Raw genomic sequence first — 15,131 nt, 5'->3', positions numbered from 1 at the left:
TGATAAAACGTTGAAAAGCTTTCAATGAGTGCTTATTAATACAGTTAAGGTAAAGTCCAAAATCAAAACATATTTGGATTTTGGTCTTTTATGGACACTTTTGGTTTAGTAGATAGCAATCAAAAGAAGAGGTGCACAACTAGATATTACAAAAATCCTAAATCCAACGGCTAATCGTTTTTGAGTAATACGAGTACATACGTACTTCACGCTGAAATTAATGAAAATGGATTCCGGGATGGTAAAAATGGATATTTCCGTTGAAATCTGAAAACCGAAATTTTTCGCGATCACAATACTTTCTTTACTTTTCGTAAAAGGAATTAAAAAACAAACCAACGCACCACGCTTTTTATTGAACAGAAACTCTTGACATATTAAAATTTATTCATTAAATTAGAAGTGTATGATTTTTTTATTTTTAATAAACGTTTTTGGGATTTATAAGCAATAATGCGTTTATGCATGCTAATAAAGGCTGCTAGTAGTAGATTTATCTCAAGGTTTATTAAGAAATTTATAATCGAAAGTCTCATTGCATCTTATATTCAAATATATAATTATTCATTTACATAACTTCATAGATAAAAAAAAGTAAATATTGAAATGTACCTTTCTTGTGTTTTAGTAATTAATTGCTAACACAAATAGTTAAAAATTCAATCGTAAAAAGAAAAAAAATCAGAAAGTAGTAATCACTTGCATACAGTAAGATACAATAAAAAAAAAATATTAAAAATTTATTTTAGATACTATAATTATAAACGGGATATTGGTGAACTTATAACGAGTGTTAGATATTTTAGCTCTAATTACTATTCGTTCGTTAAGTCAAAACTATCACAATAGTAGGAGATCTAATGTGAATAACAAGTCACTCCTGAACATATTATAACGATTCATATAAACAATACGTATTCCAATCCAAGCTAATAGTTTTGAAGAAAGCAAAAAGCAAAATTGTATCTCCTTATATTTTTTATCTAATTGATTAGATTGATGCACTTCAGCATGGTAAGTCCACTATAATTCACATAATTTTAATCATTCCGAATGAAATCTTTCATTCACTTCATTTCATTTCATGCACAATACAAAACTATATTACAAGTGAAAAGAGATACTTAAAATTACTTTTTTTTATTTATTTTTTTAGGCAGTATTGAAAAGTGAATATTCATCAAACAAAGATCCCACTTATAAATATTTTAAATCAATAGAAGACGGAATTTTTATTGCATCAGGTAAAATAAGTTTGAATTCATTCTTACTTTTACTCACGTTAAGCATATTTTATTTATGATCTATATTTCTTTGAATTTACACAGATCATCTTTTTACCTCTTAATTGTGGTTACTGACATCTAAATTGTAATTCCTGTTGTCAGGGTTAGATGATGTACACTTCGGGATAGTTGACAAGCTTTCTTCTTCTTGGTTAAAAATTCCATGCGATTGTTTTATTAATTAGCTTAATTCATTTATATGAATTACACGATAACAAGCAGTGTGTGGATATATGCATGTGTGATTCATAATGGATGCTTTACAAATTTCCACCACAAACTTTCGACTTCCAGCTGACTCCTACTCTGGAGCAGCCTTTCTCAACCTGGGGTCGTAAAATTAGCTTACAATTTTATACTTAAACAATAATGAAATCATTTTATGAGAAAAAAAAATCATTTTTTATAAATATTTTATTATCTTTATATGTTCACATGTAATAAAATAAATTAAGGAGACGATTGTTTTTTTTTCTTTTAAAACTTCTGTATAAGTGGATCTAGTTAGTTCCAATGAATGCGGCTAGTAATTGTGTAAAACAAAAAAAAATTAAGAAAAGAATTAAAGCAATTAATCCAAAATATTTTTTTTATTATTCTATTATGAATTCCTCATAATGGAATTTCTGTGTTTCTTAAACACCTAATTTGTTGCGTAGTTATGTTGGTGTAAATTGAATTTCTTACTTACCAGAGTCACCACAGGATAATATATTAAACAAAAATTTAATCTACATCACCATTAACTAGAATGGTACCATCTGCAACTTGATGTCTAACATTCACAGTTATAAAAGTAGATAGTAAAAATATTTTCTTTACGAAACATACCCGAGAAATTAATTAAATCTGAAAAAAAATTGTGGTTTTAAATAACAATACGAACTAGTTTTTAAGTCATCAACTGCCCATGTAGTTCTATTAAGAAACTAACTTAAGGATTGCTTTATTTTTCTAGACGAAAATAATTTTTTTTTCCACAACATATTTATATTCATGTAAAATTATGAATAATAAATTACTCTCATCCGGATATCAGTTTTCGAATATTTTAAAGGATTTAAGTAAAGTGAGTACCTTAAACTATCCTTTAGATTTGTTCTTCATGAGCTTCGATTTATCTCTGGATTGACTGTTTTTTTCACGATCCTTTTCTATTCTATTTTAAATTCTTTCTTATCAATTTTGTCTTGATAGATCGTTTCCCATTAAAGCTATGCTGAGAACTAAAACGTATTTATTTACTTCAAAAAAATTAATTTGTTTTAAAAAAGATAATAATTTATAATCAAGAAAAAATATATATTCGCAATTTCTTACCGGAAAAACTTGTAAATGTTGTAATGAGAATGTAAAAAAATTATAATAGTTATGATAATAGGATAATTAAATATACACTATAAACAAGTTAAAAAATATTACTTAGTAATTAAATGTTGTAATGAGAATGTAAAAAAATTATAATAGTTATGATAATAGGATAATTAAATATACACTATAAACAAGTTAAAAAATATTACTTAGTAATTTTATTGTATTAAAAAACTACATTATTTACAATTGTTATTAGAACTCAGAGATTGCTACCATTTTTTTTTACTTATAAATTTTTATATAAATATTTATTACGAAATATAAATTTTTATATAAATATTTATTACGAAATATATCTGTATTAATAATTAAATATATATGGAATTTTATTACGTAATAAATAGATAAATTTTTTTTTTTAAATGTAGGCAAAGGAGTGTATTTCTGATGATGTTTTTTTATGAATTATTATTTTCTACTTGTTAAGGTATATATATATATGTTTGTGTTTTATTAAATTAGAATATGCTGATCTCCGGGGCGGGGTGGAAGCGTTTCGACCTTTCATCAGGTGATTTCTGGTTTAAATCCCAACTTCCAACTTATATGGTGAATTAATCATAAAAAAATATATACCGGGTTATTCAAAAAGAATGAACCGATTTCATAACTTAATATTTTATTAAAGAAAAGTAATACAAAAAATTCTTATCAAATTACTTGTATTCTATTCATAATCCTGTCTTACAAGTTTCATTTCCTGTCTTACAAGTATTCAATGGACCACCAGAAGCAGCATGGAACATCAAGATAATAAGAGAATTCCTCCCAGCCCTTAGCAACGTGTCATAATTCACTGAGTTGATTGCAGTTGATAATCGATGTTTGTGGGTAGCGGTGGACGAAAAACAAGATCTTTAACAAATCCCTACAAGAAAAATTACATAAGGTTAAATCTGGCGATCTCGCATACTAAGACCAAAGAGCAAAAACCGGGCAATCAATCCATTGTTGGGACACTTTTTCATTCAACAAAGCTCTTAACATCAGCTGCCAATGAGGCGGTGCTCCATAAAGTTATAAAATGAAGTAATCTTAATCTGTTTGCAGTAAAAGGAAGAGCCAGTTATGGAGCATCCCGAGAAAGCTTTGTCCTGTAACGGTCTCCCTCGAAGAAAAAGGGACCGTAAACCCTGTCCTTAGATACTACACAGAACACATTCACCTTAGGAGAATCTCTCTCTTGCTCACCTGTTATATGTAGGGATTCCAATTCCCAAATGCGAATATAAGAAAGGCCACAAGATGCCTCGATTGTAACTCAACCGAACATCGCACAGGAGGCAGGATGTGCGTTAAAAATCAAGATGACTAAAATCATGTTAACAAATGCTAATAGAAGCATCCTCTCAGACGATTTGGTGGGGGAGGTTGCGAGATGGCATGACGTCGATATTGTGGTCACGTCGGAGCCTAATCGATACACGATGGCCAGACATGATGTGCTGATGCAGCTGGGGATGTCGCTCTGAACAACGTTAGTGGTCGGCACCATTGGCGGAAAGAAGGCATAATTGCAGTGGAAACGAGACATTTCACAATCATTGAAGTGTATGTGAGTACCAGCATTCCTCTTGAGGACTATGCAACCTTTGTCGGCGCTATGCAAGATGTCATTGTGAGATCCCCCAGAAGAGTTGTCCTGCTCGGCGACTTCAATTGTCAAATGGTGAGTGCTGGTTGTTATCATAACAATAGGAGGGGCTTAGTATTGATGGAGATGCTCCAAGCACTAGGCCTTATTTGCCTTAACGACGGAACTCCGACGTATCGCCACACCAGTGTACTTGACTTAGTGATGGTTGACGACAGATGGGGTAACGACTGTTTCCAAATGACGATACTAAATGAAGAAATAGCTAACGATCACCGTGCTGTATTGTTGCAATATCATGTTGTGCTGCCTCAGAGACTTGAAGTACAAAAGTCACCGCGACCTACCGGGGCACAGATAGAGCTCGTGGTTAATAGAGTGGCTACAACACACTCCGACGGTATGGTTGACCCCGGAGATGCTTCAAGACCAGGTCATTCAGGAAATGGCACGACTCCCTGTTACAAGTAGGCGCTTCCATCCGAAATACTGGTGGAAACCGGAAATTTCCGCTTTACGACAATCACTTTAGGCTCTGCGCCGCAGAAAGCAACAGTTGAGGAGAATAAATAGCCTTGCCTACGACGAGTTAGCTGACAGCATCGTCACTGTTAGAAAGACCCTTAACTTCAAAATCAAAGAAGCCAAGAAATCGAAATGGCAACCGTGGGGGCGGGCATACCAGGTGGCGACAAAGAAGCTTGTAAGGCGTCTACCTGCCCTCACGGCTATACAGGCGAACGAGCAAATTAACATAGTTTTCCCGAAAAGTGACCGGGATGTTGTAGAACATATTGAATTCGGTCGTGGACGATTTACTCAGGACGAGGTGGCCCAGGCAATTGCCAAACTGCTTGACAAATAGAGTCCGGTTCTTGATGGCATTATGGCGGCCGTTCTTAAGAGGCTTATGGAGGAGGTCCGTTGGGAAATGACAGACGTCGCTTGTTTCGGGGTACAGAATAGATCTTTTCCAAAATGTTGAAAGGAATCCCGGGTTGTTTTACTCCCGAAGAAACCTGGTGGCATAAATGAGATGGCCTACCAGCCCATCTGTCTCATCACCGAGATGGGCAAGGTAGTGGAGAGGCTCGTAGCCGTCAGATTGGTGGAAGAGGTTGAGGATGGACTCCATACTAATCAATATGGCTTCAGACGAGAGTGTTCCACTTTACAAGCTCTCATTTTTTTCGTGTGTCTTTCAATATCTTTATTTAAAATCTGTCTAAGATAAAGTCACATGCTTTTGAATTAGTTGTAAGGTCAAATAATTACAAATGGGCCAATATTTGGCAAGTATTATTAAATGGTTATCTGCATAAACGGGATTGTTTCACCTTAAATTTGGAAATGTAGAATTAAAAAAAGAAACAAACGAACCACCTTTTAATATTAACGAAAAATTCAAAAACTACTTCTAATTGAAAAAATTCAATTCTCCAGACTACTTTACAGAGATTACCTTACAGAAATCACAATTCTTTTGTTAGACCACAATTTAATCAAGTACGACCAAATTTTATTCAACGACTGACTACCTTTCAAAATCCAAACCTGGACCACAGACCTCAGTTTAAATGGACTCAAGAAACACCTATGAGTTTCAGCAAGAAATTCAGTTGAACTTCCAATCAATATCCCAAAATAGGAAAAAGTTAGGAAATAATATTAGTATCCGAAAAGCTATTAGTTCATATCAAACAGGGAAATAATAAATGACCTTCAAGCAAATGGATAATCTTAATTTACAAAATAAAATTAGTTTAGCAAACGAAACACCGGAATAATTCGAAACCGATCAATTTCTTTTTGTAAACGAATTTAGAAACCGTTTTTCAATTATGAATTTACATTCAGAAATTAACTGCCATATATAATCGATCCACGAACTAAATTTATGATATTAATCGATACTGATAATACCAGTTTCTTTTTCTGTTTAGCCTTCGGAACTAAAGTAAGGTATTACTTCAGAGGATAAATGAGGATGCATAAATGTAAATGAAGTGTAATCTTGTACAATCTCAGGTTGACCATTCTCGAGAGATGTTATTAATAGAAACCCAGCCATGACAGAACACCGGTATCCACCATCTATATAAAAGTTTCTGCCCTTACTAGTATTTGATCCTTAGAACTTTCGATTTCGAAATCAGTTTGTGATGATGAGTTCACCGTAAAAGGGTTGGTATAATTCTTAAATTTAGAAATGGCAAAACAAAAACAATAAACAAACGAAACACCTTTTCAAAACTAGTAAATTTACAAATCAATTACATTACGAATACAGAACCAGAGATAGCCAATATTTTGTACAAGTATATTAGGAAATTAGCTTTTAGAGTTTTAAGAAGTTTACAGTAACCGTTAGGTTCACTGATACGTAGCAAAAATTCGATTTCCCTTGAAGAGGCACTGACGATTAAACAAACGATTTTAAATTTAAAATAAGTAAACAAAACTCTAATAATAATGGTCAATCTGTAAGGAAAAAATAAATTTAGATTTAACCAATACCAAATACCGCAATATTTAAATTAAGTCCAAAATTACATTCAAAATAATTTAATTTCCCAGAGATTATCTCACAGAAATCTCAAATTTCTTTGTAAGACTGCAATTGAATCAGGCACAACCAAATTTTAGTATAATTTTAGCATGCAATATTAACTTGCACGTAGGAAACATAAAAATCAATGAAGGCGTATTGTCTTATAAAAATATAAATGGAAGGGCTTAAAATACCACAATGTATAATCACTATTATGTATTATTATTGTATAAAACATTAATAATACCCACGTTAGTCGACAAAAAAATTAATATCTAATAATTTAATTTTCGTAGAACCATTAAGTAATTAATATTGTGTACCAATAATTAATAATAATAATAAAATAAAAAATATTAATAATAAAAAAAGTAGTAATTTACCATGATTACTCGCGTAATGAAATAATTAGATTAATACAAGGTTCTCATCTTGAATAAATCTAGTTTTTTCACATTAATTCTAATTACTGAACATGTGAATTCTAAAAAAAGCAATTTATTTTATTTTTTTATTCATTTATTTATTTTATTTACAATTTAAAACTTACATGATATCCGTCAGACCTAGGTCTGTCGACGATATACTAAAGAATTATTATTACATATTAAGTGGTTAATGTAACAACTAAAGATATTATTAGTTTTTCTTTTTCTAATAGTTATAATAGTAGTACAATTACAAAATTTAATTTAACAAAATTAAACTATATATTTAAAAACTAATGAACAAATTATTTCTTAAATATTTGTTATGTATTATTTAGTAACTAAAACTATATTTAACAAACAAAACTATACTTAATTACAACAACTAATAACACAATTAATATCTTGTTGCAACAATTACATAAAGAAAATAAGTAACTAAGCTTTAACCATTCAACAATACATTATTTATTAATTTATAATAATTATTAACATTAAAATAATAACTATAATCATGTTATAATTGTCTGGACTGCCAGTATAAATCCAACATGAATCCTGTTAGTACCTAATTACGTTATAGTTAATGCTCACTCAATGAGAAGTTTTTTAAATCACTTTTTTTTCATTTTTACATTATTGAGGTGATTCGGTAAAGAATTAAGTAATACAGGAACAACATACTTCTTTAATCGTTTACCATAAGTATTATTATATCTATCCGTAATAAAGCTAATTGCTCTCAAATTGTATCCACTTTCTACATTTACTCTGTATTCACTGTTGTAAAAGTTCTTAAAAATAATTAAGAATTTAAATAGACCTCTAGCTGACAGAAACCTTGTAAGATTATTTAAATTGGCGTCATAATTGTTATCAGAATCATAACGAGCAATATCTTTGAGGACCCTATATTGTATTAAATTTATTTCATTTATGAGATATTCTGCGGCTGATCCCCATGCTGTCAAGCCGTATCGAATAACAGATTCAAACAAGGATAAATACAGTAAGCGTTTACAGTGAATTGGTAATAGGGGTGAGATGTGGTGGAATTTCATAGCAACCACCCTTAAGTTTTTACATATGTTTTATATGGTGATCCCATCTAAAAAAAGAGTCAAAATGTACACCCAAATATTTGTATTTGTCAGCATTCTGGAGATGTTCACAATTACAGTTTATGTGATAATTTTTTATACAGTCACATGTATGACAAATAATTTTTATTGGTCTTTGGGATCGAAGATAAGGAGATCTTATATGTAAAACAACAGTTTTTTTAACATTAATAACTAGGCTTTTGTCATGAAGCCACTTTAATAGATTATTAAAATCTTCTTGCATTAAAAACTCTGCTTCTTCCAATTGCTTATGTCCAACTGGTAAAACACTATAATCAGCGTATTGAAAAAGACGTGAATTAGAGATCGCGCTAGACATATCATTACGTACAGATTAAAAAGTGTTTGGCCCAAGATAGACCCTTGAGGCACGCCACTATCCGTTTCGTATCTATCACTATATTTATCTTTGATTTTAACAATAAGTTTTCTGTTTCTTAAGTAGTTTTGTAGCATATTATTAAAAGGACCATTAAGCCCTAGCTTATTTAGGGCATCTAGAAATTTATGATGGTCTAACGTATCAAAGGCTTTTCGAAAATCTAAAAAAAGTAAGATTACATGGTTACATTTATTTAAATTAATATTGACAAAATCAGAAAAATCATTTATAGCATCATTAGCCCCAATCCCCTTTCTGAAACCATATTGAGTTTCACTGATTAATTTGTTATCTTCAAGGTACTTAGTAACATGCATAGAGACATACCGTTCAAAAACTTTTTCGATTCATGACAGTATAGAAATTGGACGATTTATAATAAATAAATGAATAATTTATGCAGTTGTATTCCACAATGAAGGGAATGATTTAACTTTAACTGATCAAATAAAACATAAAATTCGGAAAACAGATGAGATACCAGTTTATACACGTAATGACCGCTATCCCAAAATATATAGGAGTGAAAAAATAAATAAAATTCAAGATACGGTAAACCAAAAAATTAATTGACCCTCACATTCAGCCTGGAACTCGTCATTTTGGATAGTACCGAAAAAACCTGAAGCCTCAGGAAAAGAAATATTTTAATTAATAATTGATATTAAGGGATTAAAGTCAAAAATAATACATGATGAATTTTTGCTTCCAAATATAGCAGACATTATAGACAAGCCAGGAAGAGTCCATTATTTTAGAACATTGAATCTCAACTCTGGATTTCAACAAGCAGAGATAAACTCGAGCAGTATAAAAGAAAACAGCGTTCTCTACTGAAGGAAGACACTATGAATTTTTAATAATATCATTTGGATTAAAAAATAGCTCACTAACCTTCCAACGAATTACGAATAATGTACTACGCGGAATTCAAAATGAAATTTGGCTGGTTTACCTTGATAACTACTGTTTACGCCGTTTGGCGTAAAGTTGTTTTTATTTTTAATAATGTTTTTTGTCTTTATCTTATCTGCTGTGATCGCAATGTTTCATAAAAGCAATTTCTATTTAACCACGTTAATTTTTAACTGTTTTTTGTTAGCTCATTTTAATATTGTCAAGTTCCTAGACATATACATTTATTTGTCTTCGATCACTTCCTGTACTTGTTCGTATTTCAGTATTTTTATCAGTTTTACATAACTCTTTTAATTGTCTGTTTGCTTATAATATTAATTTTTCGATATGTTGTTTCTTACCCAAACTTCCCGTCTATGCTAATTTTCTTTGTCTTACCAATACCAGCACACTAGCTCTTGTTGTCAACACACACACTCTCGTCGGTTTATTGCCTTCTTTGTTTCCCCCTCTACTCTTCACGCCATCATTTTCTTCAGTCCAGACCAGACTTTTGTAGTGTGCGGACCCAGGACTCGGTCTTTTCTGTATCTCTTACAGTTGCAGTTCAAATTTGACTCTCATCAAAATCTAAAAAAAGTAAGATTACATGGTTACATTTATTTAAATTAATATTGACAAAATCAGAAAAATCATTTATAGCATCATTAGCCCCAATCCCCTTTCTGAAGCCATATTGAGTTTCACTGATTATTTTGTTATCTACAAGGTACTTAGTAACATGCATAGAGACATACCGTTCAAAAACTTTTTCGTTCTCTTTCGTTTTTCTCTTGTGGATCGTTCTCTTTCCCTCTCGTACAACGCTGTCCAGACCAGACTTTTGTAGTGTGCGGACCCAGGACTCGGTCTTCTCTCTATCTTCGTACAGTTGCTGTCCAGAACAGACTTTCTTGGTGTGTTGACCTACGGACTCACTTCACTTCTTTACTTCGTACAACGCAGTCCAGAATAGACCAGTTATTCTTCAAATTCACTATATTTCGTTTTTCCTGAAATTGCTTCAATTACTACAAGTTGTCAATTCTGTCGACGCCGAATTTTTTCCAGCTTCTTATTACAATTTCAGCGAAGCAGAATTTCTTCAAACTCGTTGCTACACATTTCAGACGCCCTGTCTTGCTCAACCTCAAAGCCACACTCTCACCACTGTATTCCTGATACACCACGGCGGACTACGCCCAGGAATTTACTGTATGTATTCGTTTTACCTTCATTTACGAGTTCGTCGTTTACTAATATTGGTGTGCTACAGGCAACTTTAATTTTCTTCATTTATTACGTTAAACAGTAATTTTATCATTAATATTTGTAGAACATTCCGTTCATCGTGCATTACGCATTTCAATTTCAATTTTAATTTAAAAAAACATTTATTCACTTAAATACAGTCACGACAGGTTATTTACATAAGGTTGTGTCATTGTTCAGCTGCAACCTATTTCACGTGCTTTATTAATTTCAATTCTGTAGTTATGATAATTAACTCTACAATTTAATCTTATATCTTGTTAATGGCCGAGATTAATCCATTTCTATTCATGAACTGTGTTCATTACTGCTCTAAAATTAACCTAAAACAATTTGTTCCTGATGTGCAATTATGTTTTAGGACTTTGTAATTTATATTTTTCAAGAAAGCTTACTAGCAAAGGAACTCTATTTATATGTTTATTAATTTCAATTGGATTATTAAAATTAACTCTTTTGTACTAGAATATTATTGTGTCCTTTTTCTACGTAAACTAGAATTACATGCATTAATTATTTAACGTTAAGTTTGTTGATGTTCTTAATTCAGAAAAGGCCAGTGCTAATTAAGATTTAATGTAATTTATGTTTCTAAGTTAATGACATTTGTTTATTCCTAATTTTCAATATTACTGCAATTATCAGCAATGCAATAGTTTTTTCAGACATGCTATGTTTATTTGATGTTTTGTTTTTCTAAATATATAATTGTAAATCTCGTCTAATATTATTGTTATGCTGATTACATTTGATATTCTTATGTATCATTAAATTATGTTATTATCATAATTTCTTTTTAGTTTTTAAAGTTATGATTTAAATTAAGTTAAGTTGTTTTTCTTTCTCATTAAATTCCAATTTCTTTTGGCAAATACGAGCTGTGTTTTTTGTTAACTTTACCCAACAACTACATCATTGAGAATAACTACTGATGAGAATAACTACATCATTCTTATTAAACGTGGGAAATTTAATAAAAACGTTTGTAAGTTATAAAACCGGACCTGCGTCCAAAAAATAACCAGCAGTAGGAGTATTTATTGATAGTGGTGTTACAATATAACGGTAAAAAAAAAATCACTGAATTGGTCCTAAAGATAGTATTAAATCTTACATTACATTAAATATGGAATCAAACTCGTGTAAATTTAAGAAACGATAATTACTATCTAGTAAATTTAATGAAAAAATTACTAATATAATTAAGATACTAAAACTATCTATTTTAACTAACGAAAATCTAATTCTAAATCTAAGTATTAAAAGTTGGATTCCATGAAGTTCACTTAGATTTTTTTTATAAATAAATCCAAACATACTTGTTAAAAGTATCATGGTGTTGATGGTATAGCTTCGAAACCTATAATATTCTAATGAAAAATTAAATGCTAAGTGAGTAAATAAAAAAAACAATAAATATTTTTTTTATTTATGGTTAGCACATATCGTAATACTGCACATATTATATATATAAATATATATATATTATTGTTCATATTTTTTTTAGTGTAATTAACGTTGGCTAAAATAAAATCAAAGACTTTTATACTTTTTTAAAATTTAATTTATAGTTCTGCTAGTAAGGAAAAACTTAAGAAAGAAGATAAGGCAAAAATTAATAAAAAGCATTCTTATGCATCTCTGTCACGTCAATAAGATTAAGAATATTGAAGCAACTTATTATTTACACAATATTGGAAAATGTTCAATTATTGGTTTTTAAAAATCTCATCTTTTAAAGATTGACTTATATTATAAACAAATATTACATTTACATTCACATAATAGATCACCAAAGTAGTTCTATAACAAAAATAATTAAATTTTATCTTTTTTTATGGTGATGATTAATATGGTGAATATGGTAAAATCGTCTGTTATCGAAATTAAAATTACTGGGTTTCTATGAACCCAGTGATGCATTAAACAGAATGTAATGCCGTTAGTCATAACATAAAAAAATTTAAACTTAAAAATTTATAAAAATTCTTATTTGTAATTGTTAATCAACTTATTTATTTTGAAATATCAAAACCGTTGAAGTTTTAGTCCTGTATGAATAAAATTTTGAAGATCTGTGTTTGAGTAGATTTTTTTCTAGAAATATAGTATGTCGATTTTTATTTTCAACATTTAGTGCTACATTAATTTTATTAAACTTATGAAGAAAAAGTATTTTTACTGATTTATCTACCACTAATACTTCCATTTGATTTTTATTATAAAATAAATGCACATTTTAATATTTCACTTGAGTATTAGAATTTTTGGTCAATTAATGTTTAACCAGCTTGTTATCCAACAATATCAATTTATCAACAATGTCAGATAACGATGTCTTTGTTTAAGAGGTATAAGTAAAATCGGTATAAAGTTTTAAAAAATAAATTAATGAAGAGATAAGCAAGCGATTTGATAGTAAAATAAGACCGCAATCATTACGTAAAAAAAGTAAATTAAACTGTATGTTACTTTAATTTTTTTTAAATTATTTATAATTTGGTAATACTAATAACTGGTCAACAATGAAAATTGTGTACTCCGTTTGAAACTGTTGTCATAAATTATTATACAGATAAAGGAAGTGTAGTGTTATCATATCGTAGTATAAAAATTTTTTCAAGTGTTTTACTAAATTTTTTGCATTTATTACCCATTTAACAAAGCTGTTGTATTACAAACAAAAAAAAAAGATTTCGATACGGACTTTTTTATTTTATGCCAGATATCGTAAAAACTGCTGGAGTTATAGTCCTGGGACCCGTTTTACCTTTATTCTCACGTCAAATTACATAAGAAACCATCAAATTTATTCCCTAATTTGGTTCCCAAATATTACAGTAGGTTTTTTTTTTATTAGAAGAACTGAAACCCTAGCGAAATTTTTCGATAGCCGTAACTAAAAGAAAAGCGTTTCCAGACCTATGTTTGTGTAAACATTTTTCATTATTTTCACCAATAGAACATTTTCTTAAAGTTTTTCCATTTCTTCGTGGGATACTCTGCATATAAATAAAACGTAATCTCTAAACTCGGTCCAACAGGTTAAATTTTAAGACGTTTTAAGTTGTATCCGGCACCCCTTCAATTATCAGGAAGACTGAGAACCAAAAATTACTAATAATTGTGATAGTGTTCTTGATACTTCCAGCTCTCAATTATTGATCTTATATTTGTTTGTGTTAAGCTTGAAATTTTCTTATATGATTTTTTTTTTTGTTGAAATACCACGGAATACTTAATATTTTCTTTATCAGTTTGTTTCAGTACAGCTCAAGAACTAGAATGTTTAAAATGCTTCATTCAACCTTCCGACATTTACCATCTACAATATTCAAAACCAACCTATATAAGGTTAGTGTATGTCACAAGCAATTTCCATTTTATCCCAATTTTGGTATTCCGGTGCCAAATAAAGAGACAGAAAGACAATAACATTTCAACCTAGCATAAATGTTAATTTTGTTGTCTTTGTTTAATTTACTTTTAGAATAAGTTGAATTCAAAATTATTTCAATTTTTGTTAAGTTATCAATATTTATATTATTATCTTAATCTATAAATTATCTATTTCTTAATACCACTACTATTTTTCTGTAATTATAATAATATAATCATCATTCAAAATTGTTGCGATTTCATAAGAAAATATAGATTAATTCTATAAATAAAAAATTAATAATTTTTTTGTTCTGGGGTTTTTTATCTTTTCAGAAATAAGCTCTTGAAATATTAACAGTATTAACACCTTAGAAACTTATATTTGTTTACTATTTAAAAATTTTTTTTAGCTTTATATATCACTCACTAATAACATCTGATTTTTTCATTTTTTGAAAAAATTCAGTTATTACTGAATTATTATTTATTCTATTTATTTTCTTACAATCCCATATTAATAATTATTAAAAAATCAATATATTTAAATTTAAATAAAACGCAAAGGAAAAAAATTGCTATAAATTGCTAAATAAAAGCATTAAGAGAAAATGATAAATAAAAAGAGGAAGAAAATGTTAAAACCAAACAAAGAATAAAAAATTTAAAAGATGATATAAAGAAAGAAAGTTTGAAAACTAGAGAACGTGTACACAAATTAAGATCAGAAGAATTACATCAAACCAAAGAGCGATTAAATGATTGACAACAAAAAACAAATAAACGAAATGATGATCAACTCTGACTTGGGAAGAATATTGTCCGATAATATCAAAATAATGAAA

Source organism: Lycorma delicatula, chromosome 7 (assembly GCF_047948215.1).
Source record: "Lycorma delicatula isolate Av1 chromosome 7, ASM4794821v1, whole genome shotgun sequence".
NCBI lineage: Eukaryota > Metazoa > Arthropoda > Insecta > Hemiptera > Fulgoridae > Lycorma > Lycorma delicatula.
This window is presented reverse-complemented; position numbering follows the sequence as displayed.